This window comes from Oncorhynchus keta, unplaced genomic scaffold (assembly GCF_023373465.1).
Source record: "Oncorhynchus keta strain PuntledgeMale-10-30-2019 unplaced genomic scaffold, Oket_V2 Un_scaffold_3531_pilon_pilon, whole genome shotgun sequence".
NCBI lineage: Eukaryota > Metazoa > Chordata > Actinopteri > Salmoniformes > Salmonidae > Oncorhynchus > Oncorhynchus keta.
In genome coordinates, this window is record NW_026290920.1 from 2,304,123 (window position 1) to 2,322,874 (window position 18,752).

The 18,752-nt window shown below is 44.2% G+C and overlaps 1 long non-coding RNA gene across 1 annotated transcript in view; it reads right to left on the minus strand.

Moving 5' to 3' along the window:
* Positions 1–17,390: 17,390 nt before the first annotated feature.
* Positions 17,391–18,752, minus strand: part of LOC118378908 (uncharacterized) — a 31,653-nt gene continuing 30,291 nt past the window's right edge. Inside the window, exons 2-3 of the long non-coding RNA XR_008131949.1 lie at positions 17,899–17,969; positions 17,391–17,758 (exon numbers count right to left, since the gene is read on the minus strand). This is a non-coding gene — a long non-coding RNA (uncharacterized LOC118378908). The remainder of the gene's footprint in view (positions 17,759–17,898; positions 17,970–18,752) is intronic.

Consider the following 18,752-nt stretch of genomic DNA (forward strand, 5'->3'; position numbering starts at 1 on the left):
CAGTCTTCTGTACAGGGCTACACAGCAACAGACTGAGCATGCCTTAGCAGTCTTCTGTACAGGGCTACACAGCAACAGACTGAGCATGCCTTAGCAGTCTTCTGTACAGGGCTACACAGCAACAGACTGAGCATGTCTTAGCAGTCTTATGTACAGGGCTACACAGCAACAGACTGAGCATGCCTTGGCAGTCAGTCTTCTGTACAGGGCTACACAGCAACAGACTGAGCATGCCTTAGCAGTCTTCTGTACAGGGCTACACAGCAACAGACTGAGCATGCCTTAGCAGTCTTCTATACATGGCTACACAGCAACAGGCTGAGCATGCCTTGGCAGTCAGTCTTCTATACATGGCTACACAGCAACAGACTGAGCATGCCTTGGCAGTCAGTCTTCTATACATGGCTACACAGCAACAGACTGAGCATGCCTTAGCAGTCTTCTGTACAGGGCTACACAGCAACAGACTGAGCATGCCTTAGCAGTCTTCTGTACAGGGCTACACAGCAACAGACTGAGCATGCCTTAGCAGTCAGTCTTCTGTACAGGGCTACACAGCAACAGACTGAGCATGCCTTAGCAGTCTTCTGTACAGGGCTACACAGCAACAGACTGAGCATGCCTTAGCAGTCTTCTATACATGGCTACACAGCAACAGACTGAGCATGCCTTGGCAGTCTTCTATACATGGCTACACAGCAACAGACTGAGCACGCCTTGGCAGTCAGTGTTCTATCAGGGCTACACAGCAGCAGACTGAGCATGCCTTGGCAGTCAGTCTTCTATACAGGGCTACACAGCAACAGACTAAGCATGCCTTGGCAGTCAGTGTTCTATCAGGGCTACACAGCAGCAGACTAAGCATGCCTTGGCAGTCAGTCTTCTATACAGGGCTACACAGCAACAGGCTGAGCATGCCTTGGCAGTCAGTCTTCTATACAGGGCTACACAGCAACAGGCTGAGCATGCCTTGGCAGTCAGTCTTCTATACAGGGCTACACAGCAGCAGACTAAGCATGCCTTGGCAGTCAGTCTTCTATACAGTAGTAATGAAACAAATGACAGGACCACTAAATAAACCCACCACTGGGATAGACCAAATTACAAGCAGCACCCAGTTAGAATAGAATGGAAACGTCTGTAAATACCAGCACTAACTTGGAAAGGAAGAGAAGCAACTGTATAAATCAGCAAATCATTCAAATGAAGGAATAGCTTAGACAAACACACAAAGGTCCTGTGTGGCTTAGTTGCGAATTGTGGGTTCGATTCCAATGGGGGACCAGTATGAAAATGTACGAAAATGTATGCACTCACTACTGTAAGTTGGTCTGGGTAAGAGCATCTGCTAAATTACTAAAATGTAAATATTGAGTTTGAATAGAATAGAAACGTGGATAACTATCCCTGAGTTGGAATATAATAGAAATGTGGATAACTAGCCCTGAGTTGGAATATAATAGAACCGTGGATAACTAGCCCTGAGTTGGAATATAATAGAAACGTGGATAACTATCCCTGAGTTGGAATATAATAGAAATGTGGATAACTATCCCTGAGTTGGAATATAATAGAACCATGTGGATAACTATCCCTGAGTTGGAATATAATAGAACCATGTGGATAACTATCCCTGAGTTGGAATATAATAGAACCATGTGGATAACTATCCCTGAGTTGGAATATAATAGAACCATGTGGATAACTATCCCTGAGTTGGAATATAATAGAACCATGTGGATAACTATCCCTGAGTTGGAATATAATAGAACCATGTGGATAACTATCCCTGAGTTGGAATATAATAGAACCATGTGGATAACTATCCCTGAGTTGGAATATAATAGAAACGTGGAAAACTATCCCTGAGTTGGAATAGAATAGAAACGTGGATAACTATCCCTGAGTTGGAATAGAATAGAAATGTGGATAACTATCCCTGAGTTGGAATATAATAGAAACGTGGATAACTTTCCCTGAGTTGGAATAGAATAGAAACGTGGATAACTAGCCCTGAGTTGGAATAGAATAGAAATGTGGATAACTATCCCTGAGTTGGAATATAATAGAAATGTGGATAATGAGCCCCGAGTTGGAATGTAACAGAACCATGTGGATAACTATCCCTGAGTTGGAATATATAACAGAGGAGGGCCTGTAGTCATATTGTCAGGTTAAAACAACTTCCTGCCTGGTTGGCTGCTTTAAAGTTTCTCCTTTTGTTTTAAGGGAGTTGCCGCAGTAAGTAAGAAGCGTCTTATGGCAGGTAAGGACAACCTCTACCTCCCTCAGCAAGCATGGACACAGCCCGGCCAGGACGCAAACATCAATCACCAAATGATTCACGTGGAAAAAAGAGACGAGAAATGATCTAGAAGTTACTGAATGCAAACCAGGCGCATTCTGTGAATAAACATGAATAATGACGGCATCAGCAAACGCTGGGAAACGACAGCGCTACAACGATACACGTTTTTCTCATTTCTACCTCAGGAGCATGTAGCAAGATTTGGCTAAAGGAGAGAAAAGAGGAGAAGAATGTGGAAAAGAAATAAGACAAGATGTTTCTCACCTCAGCCATTGTCATTAGAGATAGGTTTCCAGGGTTACCATGTAGTTTGCCATTCCCTGCGAGTCCTACAAAAAGAACTGCCTCCAACTCTCCCGTCTGAACAAGTACTAACGCAAAAGAGCCATCACACGCCAGCACTCTGTCACACACACTCATACACACACTGTCACACACACACACAGAGACGACACACACACTGTCCTCAACGCTCACACCACATAAAAAAACAATAAACGTACTACTCTTACTCACACACACACACACACCTTTTTTCCACTCTCTCTTCCTATGTTGCTGAGGACTGGCTCTAAACTACTCAAGATGTGCTCTGTAGAATGTGTGTGTGAGTGTGTGTGTTGAAACCGGGCACAGGGGATTGGAATGAGATCCTCCCACTCTCCCACTCGGCATTCTCACCTCAGCTGCCTGCTCCCTCCCCAGCCAGCAGAGCAATCGCACACAAACACGCGCACACACACACACACACACACACTCCCACCCCCATAGTCACAGGGCAGCCCCCCTCACAGCTGGCTAGAAGAGGGCATGACACTCATCTTTCACAGAGATTTGATCAAAAGGAATCACAAAGGCTGGAGGCACTCCTAATGCAGTCAGGAGAGACTCTACCTCTCCCTCTCTCTTTCCTTTCCTTTCCTCTCTCTCTCAGCCTGAGTAATGCTTTAAATCAATGCTGCCCCTCTCAGAGCAGAGAGCTCAGTCCAGCATGGTTGTGTGTGTTCACCTTAATGGAGCTCTGTGAACAGCCTCCATAACAAGTTGTGCCTTGTGCCGTCAGGAATGTGTCAGTCTCTGTGTTAAGTATTTCTTTAAGACAAAGTACATTCACAATACTTCTGAAACATTATTGTCCCTGCTCACTCGGACACATTTCCTCACACACCTTTCTAACAGAACACAAGGTAGAATAACTCCAAGTCTGGTTATCAAGTCTTAGTCAGTTATCAATGATACAATTGACTCCCGCGCACGCACGCACGCACACACACACATGCACACACACACACCTGTGTGTGACAGCGTATTGGACCTTAAATCCACCTTATTCAAGAACATGATCGTCCAAATAAATGTGCAGGAGTAAATTTATCTTTGTGTGAATAATCAATTGTCTTTAGTTTTCAATTATCATAATGATAAAAACAGTGACAATATGTGTGTTCACTCATTCAGAAATGGCCCACAGTGACTGTTTCACATCAGTGTTTAGGGCTATTGTCTCATGGTGACACACTTAAACCATGTCAGAGAAAAATGCTAATGAAGCATCTGACTGTTTCTTTTTGTTGTTGCTTCAATTATGAGCAACTCACGGGGGTTAGAGGTCAGAGCACCCTGCAAAGTACCAGATAATCAGAGTAGCCTAATACTCTCTCTCTATCGCTCTCTCCTGTTTTTACATGTCTCTAATTCACTCTTCCTCATTAACTCCTTCACCGTTTCAAATGTTCTCTCTCTCCTTCCTGTCCATCTCCTTTCATCTCTTAGTTCTCCTTTGTCAATGTATTTTATTTGACTTTGTCGCTCTGTGTCTGTCTCCCTCTCTCGCTCTCAGAGAAAGCTCTCTCCTGTTGTGGATCTTAGCCATTAGGGGCGTCTGCTAATCCACAAATTACACAGCAGGTTTAAACAGGTATGCTGTTGCTGCCTCTGTCTGTCTGTCCTACCTGTTCTTTGTTAGCTACCAGCGGAGGAGAGGAGAGGGGAGAGGGTTTCCACCAGGAAAATAAATCACTCAGATGCTAAACATCTCAGGCCGCATTTTTTTATAAGCATTAAGTATAAATCTAAGTATTTACAGAATTTTCAGAGAGCGTCTGGGACGGTAACTGATAAAAACCTATCTAATAACCCTTGAAGTTGGATATTAACCCTCCATTACTTTCACACATGACATCAAAGCTTTTCTGATTTGTGAATAAGCCCAAATGTTATGATGTTATTACACATGGATCAGGAGAGATAGTCAATCAGGCATGCAACGTGGGGTGGAGACGCTTCAGTCCTTCTTCCCCGTCAGGGAGATACATACGCCTGGAACTCTTCATTTATTCCTTACCTAGGGGATGCATACCAAACAGACAGACAGACAGACACAGAGACCTGGGTTGGATTATGAGGTCCTGCTGGTTGGTTAGATTGCTGTTCTACGGTAGGCTAGAACCGCTGTTGCCGTATGCACGCCCCAAGGGTGGCGGAACTGAGGAGGCTCCCGCTAAAACCACAGTAAATAAACACCATGTGCAGAGAAAGAGGTCACGCTGTTATTTATATGTTGGCGTTTTCGTTTCCGAAAATAATCATAATAATGCTTGAGGATGAGTTTTGTTGGTATGAATGTTTGGCTTGGACTTGGAAATATCAATGGTTTATTTGAGACAACTTTACCATAAACTTTTTTTTTTGTACAAAAACATTTAAATCAGTATTAGATTTAGTTTGTTACGGTGAAAGAATCTTTGTAAATTTTTTCAGCACTGCTTTTATAAACAATATTTATTTTGCTTCTCCTCATAGTGAAACATTGAAAATGGATTACGGAACTGGCATCTTACTGTGAAAAGCTAACAAAACGTCATTTTTTTTACATGGCAAAAATATAACTGATTTGACATGAAATGTGAGGTGATGTATGATTCAATGAAACAATGATTACTGATTATTCTCTCTCTGCTGTATCATAATGAACCAAAACAGAGAGTGCCTATCAGAAGACCTCTGTCTCAGGTTTTGGTCAGCTGTGCTATAGAGTGCTCACCAGGCTCAGAAAGTCTACGTTGTCTGTCTCAGATGTTGAAAATCTCTCTCTTTCACTCTGTGAAGCGCCTGCTTATGGGGCGGTCAATACAACGTCAGCTTGTGGGAGCTGTGTATAGAATGTGTTTCCTGTCTGATTATGGGAGCTGTGTATAGAATGTGTTTCCTGTCTGATTATGGGAGCTGTGTATAGAATGTGTTTCCTGTCTGATTATGGGAGCGGTCAATAGCAATGTGTTTCCTGTCAGCTGTGTATAGAATGTGTTTCCTGTCTGGGAGCTGTGTATAGAATGTGTTTCCTGTCTGATTATGGGAGCTGTGTATAGAATGTGTTTCCTGTCTGATTATGGGAGCTGTGTATAGAATGTGTTTCCTGTCTGATTATGGGAGCTGTGTATAGAATGTGTTTCCTGTCTGATTATGGGAGCTGTGTATAGAATGTGTTTCCTGTCTGATTATGGGAGCTGTGTATAGAATGTGTTTCCTGTCTGATTATGGGAGCTGTGTATAGAATGTGTTTCCTGTCTGATTATGGGAGCTGTGTATAGAATGTGTTTCCTGTCTGATTATGGGAGCTGTGTATAGAATGTGTTTCCTGTCTGATTATGGGAGCTGTGTATAGAATGTGTTCCCTGTCTGATTATGGAAGCTGTGTATAGAATGTGTTTCCTGTCTGATTAAGGCTCTGTATGTTATAAAAGGCAGGTCGTGTCCTCTAGGTAGTCACTAGATGACCATGTCTGAAGGAACTTAAACATCAGTAGTCGTTCTATAAAAGACAAAAGTGGCAATACATGAGCTATTTATATCTAAACTAGGGTTAGACTTCTGATTATTAGTAGGATGAAGGTAAATACTAGAGGAAGGGTTCTTTCATATTTGTGGTTATAAAGTGCCAAAGTACTTCCCTCCTCTCTGGAATGACCAGGTAGTGACGACCGTGTCGTCCTGACCCAGGCAGGGCCTGTCCAGACACAGCCAGGTGGAACGAACTGGAGTGGTTTGTTGTGAAGAGCTGTGTGTGTGGGTTGTGTGTGTGTCCTTGTGTGTGTCTGCAGTTAACGTATCTACCATGTGCATCTATCCTGTGTGTGTGTGCGTCTGCCTTTACTTTAGCTGACAGTAAAAAGGGTAGAGGAGAAGCCATTACCCACAGCCACTCAGCAGGACTGGCCTCTGGCTACATCCAGCAGCCTCTGTGGTACCAGGCCCCGACCGTCACCTCCCCAAATGGCAGGCGTTTACCTGTCATCCCCAGTCATTACTCAATAAACACTCTCGCATCCACGGTCACTTTAATATCACATTACAGAGGACAGAGAGAGGCTAAGAGAGTGGGTGTCTCCCAAATGTCTCCCAAATGGCACCTTATTCCTATGGGCCCTGGTCGAAAGTAGTGCACTATATAGGGAATAGGGTGCCATTTGGGCTGCAGACTAAGAGAGCCTGAGTTTACTTCAAATTAGGCTTTAAACAGACGTGTCAGTGGTTGGGCTGGAAGATATTTAGTGGGGAAACAGGGCATGTGTATGAGCGTGTCCAATACAGCTTAGTTTGTTGAATGTTCGGTGAGTAATAAGATGGGTTTAGTCGTTAACAATCACTCCATGTATGCAAAAGAAACAACGCAGAATTGTTTTTTAGAGGGCCATTTTGACTCAAGGTAAATTATGCTGGCGCAACACACTGGTGTAGGTGTGTGTGGACAGTTTTAAAGTGTGCTTCTGTGTGTGTGTTCGTTCATGGTGGTTTAATAAAGACCAGTTTAATCTAAAGCAGTGAGAGTAAAAGCATGGATGGTCTCTAAGTGCACTTCAAATGTAGGTTTAGAGCACCTGTTTTAACATTCAACTAGAGAAATATATCAACTACGTGAGTTGCTTCAGTGAAAGGGAAGAACATTCTGATAGACCTGATTCTTATTTCAATATTTCAGACTAAATGCAGCACATTAAAACTCTCTAAAGATAAATAATACTATAGATTACTGTCAACAATGTAATTGTAACAGAAACGTCAATTACTATTAAACACTTGCTATTTAGCATCTATTCAATAGTGTCAACCACCTTGTTTGGAGAACAAAAATGTTGTCTGATGCTTTACTTATTTCCATTGTCCCTCCGCCATTACAATAATGTTCCCCTCGTTGCCAATCAAGGTTTTGGACTGGAACCCTCAGAGAGCTGTGGACAGTGGTCTGGCTCATATGTGAGGGTGACTGATGCAAACCATGTGTCTGTCTGTTCTATCGGCCGTTGAGAGAGTGTGAAGGGATCCTAACATGGGGCTCACCTGCAGGAAAACACATTAGCAGAAACAAAAACAACTCACACGCAGAGAGTGAGAAAGACAGAGAGAGTGAAGGGATAGAAAGCGAGTGAAGGGATATAGAGAGAGAAAGAGAGAAGGGATATAGAGAGAGAAAGAGAGAGAAGGGATAGAGAGAGAAAGAGAGAGAAGGGATATAGAGAGAAAGAAAGAAGGGATAGAGTGTGAGAGAAAGAAGAGAGAGAGAAGAGAGCTGGCTTCACTGTATTATTGTGTCAGATTAAAAAGCATTACTTGGCTGAAGTGGAACCATTGCGCTCCAAACCTACTGTTGCGAGTGATATAGATAGAAACTGGAGTCAGCGATCACTTTTCTCTAACATTTTACTCTAAGCATCGTTGTTTCTTTGTTTGGGGGTAATACTCACATGTGAGTGATGCCCAATCCTAAATGCAGCCCTATACCACCGATGCACCCTATGTTGTTGTGATTGTTGGTTGCATCTCATGTTGTTTGAAGTGCTTCCTACTCCTCTCCTCTATAGTTAGTTTGTTGTCCCATGCTAGAATCAATCTCACATACCCCCCCGATTAGGTCATGAAGGAGAATAGAGAGAGATTAATAAAGCTACTCCCCGTCCTTCTCATCCCTCATCTCTCCATCCTTCCAGTTCTCCATCCCGTGAGTCTAGTATTGATCAGGCTTGTGGGGCATTAGAGGCAGGGGGAAGATGCTTTTATGATAATCTCTGTCAGGCGCAGCGAGCACCGGACAGTAATGGCTGCATTAGACCCCCATCCCCTTTCCACCCGACACCTGGCCTGTTCTCCTAGGACCGGCTGTTTGCATTACAACACTGTGTTAATGGGCTCTTTAGTGGCCGGGGGGTGGGGGGTGGTTGGGCTTGTTGAGAGACATAGGAAACTTTACAGGAGTTTCCAGTACAGGAGAAGAGCAGAGAGCAAGGAGCCATTGGGAGTGTCCAGAGAGAAAATGAGTGAAGTGCATTATGGGAGGGACTGTTTTGCCTGCGAAGCCATTGGTTGATGGGGAAACTAGGAAGTGGATGAGTGGAGAGGGGAGGATATGTCTGGATCAGTGCAGACCCAGACAAACAGCTGATCAATATTTCCCTCCCTCCCTCCATTCATTGCTTTCTCACTCTGCCCCATCTCTTTCTCTCTGTCTCTCTTGTTCTCTCCCCCCCTCTCAATGCTGTCCACTCAAGATCATTCCTGACTCTTTGCAATGGGGCTTTGTTTGAAGCGATTAGAATCTGAAGGTAAAGCTATATGGTGTCTGTGGTGGACTGTTAATAGATGAAGAATAATCATTCTTGCTTGCTTGTTTAGTGGATTAACTTAAGATCAATAGGAGTATGAAACTTGGATGTTTGCATAAACCAATCAGAGAATTTTGGAGAAGAAAAAGGAAGTTACCCAAAAAATACAAGTTAGGAACTGTCCCTAAAAGATCTGGGCCCGATTTCATAAAGCATCTCAGAGTAGGAGAGCTGATCTAGGATCAGGTCCCCCCTGCCCATATAATCTTATTCATGATGGCCTAAAAGGGGAAACCGATGCTACATCAGCATTCCTACTCTGCAAGTTTTTTTTTTTTTACCTTTATTTAACCAGGCAAGTTAAGAAGAAGTTAAGAACATATTCTTATTTTCAATGACGGCCTGGGAACAGTGGGTTAACTGCCTGTTCAGGGGCAGAACGACAGATTTGTACCTTGTCAGCTCGGGGGTTTGAACTCGCAACCTTCTGGTTACTAGTCCAACACTCTAACCACTAGGCTACGGGCCCTGGGGATTTTTCTCCCTTTCACCCTCACATATTTCACCAGGCAGGTCTTAGGGGGTGAAGCCTGGGGAAGCCTTCCCTGCCCTACCTTGCCTGACTGGAGGGAAAACAGACTACTGGGGGAAAAGAACGAGAGAAAAAAGACAGAAGAGAGACACCTGGACACCATCAGTCTCAGCCAAGGTAAACATCTCCGACATTCCTTCTGGCACACTGGCCTGCCGGGGTTAAAGGTCATGATGACAAACGAGTGACCCAGGTGCCCTGAGAGGCCGACAGAGGGGAGAGGCAGGAGAGGGGAGCCTCTGGAATCTCTCAGTAGGGGGACGGCCAGGGAGGGGACGGGGGACAACAAGTAGCATTCATTGGGCCAGGGATTTAGGGGTTAGGAGCCAGGGTTAAGAACCAGGGTTAAGAACCAGGACAGGGCGACATAGTCTATAGGGGCCTAGCCTGTGACCTTCACACCTCAGACTGCCTTAGCCACCTTTATATATATAGCTCTCTTCCTTACACTCTCTTCTGTAGGGGCCTGTGGCCCACAGAAAGTCTTTCTCTCTACCTCTGTAATTTTTTTCCTTATGTCCCAACCTTCCTCCCTCCTCTCTCTCTACATCCCACACAGTGATGTAGACCTCCAGGCAGGGATGGCTCTCCCCTTGTGACATCACATACATGGGGACTGCAATGGCAAGTAGTTTAACTATGCTGGTCTCCTGCAACTTCACGTTAGGGCTCCCTTTGTTAACTCTGTAAGTATGTATGTAAGTTACCGCTACACACAAGCTATACTATTAATCAGGGGTTGTACTTATGAGTTTAATGGAGACTCTTTAAAACTGTCAAGGTTGTCAAGGGAAGAAAGTGTTGTGAGAGTACATCACAGAGATGTGGAGGAAAGAGAGGAAGAGGGTGTCAATTTGAACCAACGAGACATACTGTATTTCAGCCCGCGTGCTGATCTAATATGAAGTCAGCTGCAGCTTGGCAGCGTGTAATGACAATATTTAATGAGAAAGGAATGGTGAATATGTGCAGGAAGCCCGGTGTTGATAAGAACCAACTGGAAACAGACAGGCTTTCCTCCACACAGGTGCCAACCATCCACATGCTAGCTAGCTAATCACATCTGTTAGCGTAAAGCTAAGATACCGTACTGGAATGGCTAATGGTATGAGGCTCGCATAAAGCACATGATACTGTAATAATAACTAATAGCATATGGCTAAGGTACTGACACTTCGCATAAAACTAAGATACTGCAATTACTTTTAGCCTTAAGCTAAAAATTACTGTAGCCTAATTACTGTTAGCATAAAGTGTAGCTACTATAATAACTGTTAACTTAAACCTAAGATACTGTCAAGACTATTAGCATAAAGCTAAGATTCTGTAATGGCCATTAGCATAAAGCTAAGGTCAGTGGTGTAAAGAAACTTAAGTCGTTTTTTTGTGGTATCTGTACTTGGGTTGTTACAACATCAGTATCGTGTAAAGGAAACAAAACAAGAAGCAGACTGAATTTCCTGAGGAAAACAATCATAATGTTGGAAACAAGCTGCCTTATGTTGTCACCCAGAATCACATTTATTTTCCAAGATGTAGCACACAATATTGTAGGAAAATCAGGCATCGTAGTATTGTGATACTGGTATCATGACAACCCTAATCTGTACTTTACTATTTATATATTTTTTTACTTTTACTCGACTACATTCCTAAAGAAATGTTTTATTTTTACTCAGATACATTTTCCATGACACCCAAAAGTACTTGTTGCATTTCAAATGCTTAGCAGGACAGGAAAATGGTACGCACTTATCAAGAGAACGCGTGGTCATCCCTATTGCCTCTGATCTGACAGACTCACTAAACACCAATACTCTGTTTGTAAATTATGTCTGAATGTTGGAGTGTGTCCCTGGCTATCCGTATAAAATAAGAAAAATATACAATTGTGCCATCTGGTTTACTTAATATAAGGACTATTCAGTTATTTATACCATTTACTTTGACTTTTGATACTTAAATATATTTTTGAATTCACTATTACCTTTGACACTTAAGTATATTTAATACCAGATACAACTTTCTTGGAGTTAAATTGCTGTGACAGGAACATGCCCGGGACTAGCAGTAGTATTATCTGAATAATTTAGCCCAGATGTTCTGTAGACAGTAAAGATAAGGTAGTATCAGTGAAGATGAGGTGAACAGTCCAGCTGAGTGATGAATCAGTTGTTTAGAGTGCTCTGTGGTGAGGTATGCCCACTGACTTACAGCAGGAGTAGAGGGTGTACTGTGACCTTTCAACTTTACCCTCACGCTGAACCACACCCTGCCTCACCGCACATACACATAGTTTCCATGTAAACACATTTTCCAACAAACTCTCCCCACTCATTGATATAGTTACTCACAGAGAGGCTTCTGCAGCTTCTCACACACACTCTCTCTTTCTCTCTACCTCCCTTTCCCTCATAAGATCTTTCTCTCTACCTCCCTTTACCTCATAAGATCTTTCTCTCTACCTCCCTTTACCTCCCTTTCCCTGCCTCTGTCCTACCTCTCTCTCTACCTCTCTCTCCCCCTTTCCCTCATAAGATCTCTCTACCTCGCTTTCCCTCATAAGATTTCGCTCTACCTCCCTTTCCCTCATAAGATCTCTCTCTTCATCCATTTATTTCTCTAATCCCTCTCCCCCTTTAAACCATTCTATTACAGTATCTCTCTCTCTCAAATTGCTTTACTGGAATGAGAAACATTGCATAAATACTAAAAACATGATACAAAATAAAACAACAATAGAATGACAACAGTGGATAGTAATAGAAAAATAGAATAGATAATGGGGACAATATTAGACAACCACCACCATCATCATCATGAAGCTACTACCGTTACCACCACCATTAAACTACTACAGCTACCATAACCCCTACTACGAATACCACCACTATTAAACTACTACCACTAGCACCATTAAACTACTATCGTTACCATTACTTCTACCACCCCCACTACCACCATTAAACTACTACCACTACCCCCACTACCATTACCCCCACTACCATCAGGAACAGATATAGTCCTTGGTTCTCTCCAGACCTGACTGCTCTTAACCAACACAAAAACATCCTACGGCGTTCTGCATTAGCATCGAACAGCCCCGTGATATGCAACTTTTCAGGGAAGTTAGAAACCAATATACACAGGCAGTTAGAAAAGCCAAGGCTAGCTTTTTCAAGCAGAAATTTGCTTCCTGCAACACAAACTCAAAAAAGTTCTGGGACACCGTAAAGTCCATGGAGAATAAGAACACCTCCTCCCAGCTGCCCACTGCACTGAGGATAGGAAACTCTGTCACCACTGATAAATCCACTATAATTGAGAATTTCAACAAGCATTTTTCTACGGCTGGCCATGATTCCCACCTGGCTACCCCTACCCTGGTCAACAGCACTGTACCCCCCACAGTAACTCGCCCAAGCCTTCCCCATTTCTCCTTCTCCCAAATCCAGTCAGCTGATGTTCTGAAAGAGCTGCAAAATCTGGACCCCTACAAATCAGCCGGGCTAGACAATCTGGACCCTTTCTTTCTAAAATGATCTGCCAAAATTGTTGCAACCCCTATTACTAGCCTGTTCAACCTCTCTTTCGTGTCATCTGAGATTCCCAAAGATTGGAAAGCAGCTGCGGTCATCCCCCTCTTCAAAGGGGGGGGGACACTCGACACAAACTGCTACAGACCTATATCTATCCTACCCTGCCTTTCTAAGGTCTTCGAAAGCGAAGTCAACAAACAGATTACCGACCATTTCGAATCCCACCGCACCTTCTCCACTATGCAATCTGGTTTCAGAGCTGGTCATGGGAGCACCTCAGCCACGCTCAAGGTCCTAAACTATATCTTTATCTATATTTGGCTCCAGGTCATCTACAAGACTCTGCTAGGTAAAGTCCCCCCTTATCTCAGCTCGCTGGTCACTATAGCAGCACCCACCTGTAGCACACGCTCCAGCAGGTATATCTCTCTGGTCACCCCCAAAACCAATTCTTCCTTTGGCCGCCTCTCCTTCCAGTTCTCTGCTGCCAATGACTGGAACGAACTACAAAAATCTCTGAAACTGGAGACTCATATCTCCCTCACTAGCTTTAACCACTTGAAATTTCATTTTTGGATGAAAAACGTTCCCGTTTTAAACAGGATATTTTGTCACGACAAGATACTCGACTATGCATATAATTGACCGCTTTGGATAGAAAACACTGACGTTTCCAAAACTGCAAAGATATTGTCTGTGAGTGCAACAGAACTGATGTTACAGGCGAAACCCAGATAAAAATCCAATCAGGAAGTGCCCCATTTTTTGAAAGCGCTGCATGCCAATGACTCCTTATATGGCTGTGAATGGGCTACGAATGAGCTTACGCTTTCTACGTATTCCCCAAAGTGTCTACAGCATTGTGACGTCTTTTTACGCATTTATGTTGAAGAATAGCCATAAGGGACCACATTGAGCAAGTGGTCATATGATGGCTCCCGCAGAAAATCTTGCGTAAAGTACAGAAGTAGCCACTTTTCCAATCGCTTCTTATGAGAAAACAATTGTCCCGGTGGATATATTATCGAATAGATATGTAAAAAACACCTTGAGGATTGATTCTAAACAACGTTTGCCATGTTTCTGTCGATATTATGGAGCTAATTTGGAAAAAGGTTTGGCGTTGTAGTGATCGCATTTTCCGTCCGATTTCTCGGCCAAACGTGAAGAACATATGGAGCTATTTCGCCAACAAAAATAATATTTTACCCCCACCATTACCCATACTACCACTACCATTACCCCCACTACCTCTACCATAACCCCCCACTACCCTTACCATTACCCCCACTACCACTACCTTTACCCCCACTACCGCTAAATTATCCCTACATTATCCCTACTATCACAACCACTACCTCATTAAACTACTCCCGTTACCATTATCCCTACTACCACGCTCACTACTATTTTGAATAATAATCAGTAATAATAACAATAAAAACTACAACCATTACCCTCACTATCACTACCTTTACCCCAATACCGCTACCCCTACTACCACTACTACCATTACCCCTACTACCACTTCTACCATTACCCCCACCACCAATACCATTATCCCAACTACCATTACCCCCACTACCCCTACCATTACCCCCACTACCCCTACCATTACCCCTACTACCACCACCATTATCCCTCCTACCACATTAAACTACTACCGTTTCCACTACCTTTACCCCCACTACCACCATTAAACTACCATTATCCCTACTACCACAACCACATTAAACTACACCACTACCATTGTCCCTACTACCACAACCACCACCCCATTAAACTACTACCACTACCATTACCCCTACTACCACGGCCACTACTATTTTGAAAAACAATCACAGTAATAATAACAATAGAAACATTAATCTCTTCCTCTAAATAACAATAAAACAAAAAACAGTACCTCCCTGTCTAGACTCTAACCCCCCATTAACCTGTCTGGCTCTGATGCTTTCATCTACCACAAGTCTCCACCCCCATCTGATGCTGAGTTACATTCATCTACCACCCTGTCTCCACTCCCATCTGATGCTGAGTTACATTCATCTACCATCCTGTCTCCACCCCCATCTGATGCTGAGTTACATTCATCTACCACCCTGTCTCCACCCCCATCTGATGCTGAATTACATTCATCTACCACCCTGTCTCCACCCCCATCTGATGCTGGGTTACATTCATCTACCACCCTGTCTCCACCCCCAGCTGATGGCTTTTTTATCTGATGCTGGGTTACATTCATCTACCACCCTGTCTCCACCCCCATCTGATGCTGAGTTACATTCATCTACCACCCTGTCTCCACCCCCATCTGATGCTGAGTTACATTCATCTACCACCCTGTCTCCACCCCCATCTGATGCTGGGTTACATTCATCTACCACCCTGTCTCCACCCCCATCTGATGCTGAGTTACATTCATCTACCACCCTGTCTCCACCCCCATCTGATGCTGAGTTACATTCATCTACCACCCTGTCTCCACCCCCATCTGATGCTGGGTTACATTCATCTACCACCCTGTCTCCACCCCCATCTGATGCTGGGTTACATTCATCTACCCCCATCTGATGCTGGGTTACATTCATCTACCACCCCCATCTGATGCTGAGTTACATTCATCTACCACCCTGTCTCCACCCCCATCTGATGCTGGGTTACATTCATCTACCACCCTGTCTCCACCCCCCCATCTGATGCTGGAGTTACATTCATCTCACCCTGTCTCCACCCCCATCTGATGCTGAGTTACATTCATCTACCACCCTGTCTCCACCCCCATCTGATGCTGGGTTACATTCATCTACCACCCTGTCTCCACCCCCATCTGATGCTGGTTACATTCATCTACCACCCTGTCTCCACCCCCATCTGATGCTGGGTTACATTCATCTACCACCCTGTCTCCACCCCCATCTGATGCTGGGTTACATTCATCTACCACCCTGTCTCCACCCCCATCTGATGCTGGGTTACATTCATCTACCACCCTGTCTCCACCCCCATCTGATGCTGGTTACATTCATCTACCATTCTGATGCTACCACCCCTGTCTCCACCCCCATCTGATGCTGGGTTACATTCATCTACCACCCTGTCTCCACCCCATCTGATGCTGGGTTACATTCATCTACCACCCTGTCTCCACCCCCATCTGATGCTGGGTTACATTCATCTACCACCCTGTCTCCACCCCCATCTGATGCTGGGTTACATTCATCTACCACCCTGTCTCCACCCCCATCTGATGCTGGGTTACATTCATCTACCACCCTGTCTCCACCCCCATCTGATGCTGGGTTACATTCATCTACCACCCTGTCTCCACCCCCATCTGATGCTGGGTTACATTCATCTACCACCCTGTCTCCACCCCCATCTGATGCTGGGTTACATTCATCTACCACCCTGTCTCCACCCCCATCTGATGCTGGGTTACATTCATCCATCTGATGCTGAGTTACATTCATCTACCACCCTGTCTCCACCCCCATCTGATGCTGGGTTACATTCATCTACCACCCTGTCTCCACCCCCATCTGATGCTGAGTTACATTCATCTACCACCCTGTCTCCACCCCCATCTGATGCTGGGTTACATTCATCTACCACCCTGTCTCCACCCCCATCTGATGCTGAGTTACATTCATCTACCACCCTGTCTCCACCCCCATCTGATGCTGGGTTACATTCATCTACCACCCTGTCTCCACCCCCATCTGATGCTGAGTTACATTAATCTCTGTCCCGCCATCTGACAGCCATGTGATCTGCTCAGTGAAATCTAAAATGTCACTACACCTGCACCTGGCAGCACTGGGCTGAGAGCTGAGGGAAACACACAAAGGGAATAATTCAATCCCTGGAGAGCACCTTCCATATGCTCCCTCCTGTTCCATGTCATCACATCAAACCAACGCAGGGTGTTACTTCATGGGACAGCAGACCGCTGGATTTTCCCCGAGCCTACATGGAGCGGCGAAGTATTATATATATACAGTGGGGCAAAAAAGTATTTAGTCAGCCACCAATTGTGCAAGTTCTCCCACTTAAAAAGATGAGAGAGGCCTGTAATTTTCATCATAGGTACACTTCAACTATGACAGACGAAATGAGAAAAAAAATCCAGAAAATCACATTGTAGGATTTTTAATGAATTTGTGGATGGTGGCTGACTAAATACTTTTTTGCCCCACTGTATATATGTGTATATATATACACACACATATAAATGTATATATTTTTTTTACCTTTATTGAATTTACCGTTACCGGCAAACCAGTAAAGCAACAAACCAGTAAACAATGAACCAATGAAGCAATGAACCAGTGAAGAAACGAAGTAAACATTGGTGAAGGCTAAAAAATTGACACCTTTACTGAATTCTAGTGCTGCACACTGCAACAGCCCGTATCACAGAACCACGGCCTTGAATGAGCACAACACAAATTGTTCATTACATTGTCTAAAAAGCAAATGATTTTGTTCACTTCAAAAGGTAACTGAAAAATAAATAAAGATTTGGGCCAAATAGTCTTATTTTGTTCCAAACCACTGCCAGTTGATTTGAGTTCCAGCTCGTTGTCCTGCGGGGCCGTCTCTCTCTCGCCCCTCAGGTGGTGGCAGCGGTGAGGCACTGAGATTTGAGGGGTTATTTACCCAGAGGGCTTTACTGTGGTGACACAACGTGACCTCCTCTGGGCTGGGTTAGGGGTGGGCTCTAGGCACAGGAGGAAGATAGCAGGAACAGAGGGAATAAGTGAGGGGACAGATTAAAGAGACGAGGGCCTGGAGATTGTTGTGGGTCTGTGCGTGTCTTGGCTGTGTTTGGGTGTCATTAAGACCAACACAAACACTCACTCTGGTGGCTCTTACTCTATAGGACTCTCAGTGGTGGGTTTGTCCTCCTGTGTCCACCCTCTGACCCTGCACTGGAACACACACACACGCACAAGGTAATTTAGTTGATGCTGTTATTCAAAGCGACTTACATTAGTGCAGTCACATAAACACCCTACTTTGAGACACTCTGACACACTCAGAGACACACGTTGAGACACACTGAGACATCCACAGCGTGGCCCAGGGCCGTAGAGCTGTGTTAGGGCTTGTAGGGGCTGAGTGAGGCTTGGCTGTGGCACTACAGTAGTCTGTTTGTGGACAAACATCACTGGGTGAAAGCTCCAGTCATCACATGTTTAAAGGAAGAGAGAGTCAAAGCTGTCTGGGTCAAACACCTGGGTCATGGTTTAACACTCACACACACAATAGCATTTTAAAACAGAGAAGCTATTAACTGAACAAGAAATCTCATTTTTATTTTCAGTTTCAGAAGATTTTGAGCTGCACTTCATGTTTCCTAGTAAACACAGCCTACAACCCAGCCAGGTGAATTGGAAGGAGTTTTTCATAAAATAACATCTAAAGGAAAACCTCTCTGAAAGATGTTATTCAAGTCTGATCAATGCTCACACCGCAGAAAAAGCCTTCTCTGAGGCTATCCTTTTATTAACATGAGAGAAAGATGATTCAGATATGCTTCATCTTAAAACACATTGGCTTACAAAACAAAACTACACCCATCACCCAGTGGCACCTTATTCCATATGTAGTGCACTATGTAGAGAATAGGGTACAATTTGGGACGGACCCACTGATACAAGCCCATTCCAAGCCAGTCAAATTAGAGACCTAACCCAGCCCAGTTTTCTGCC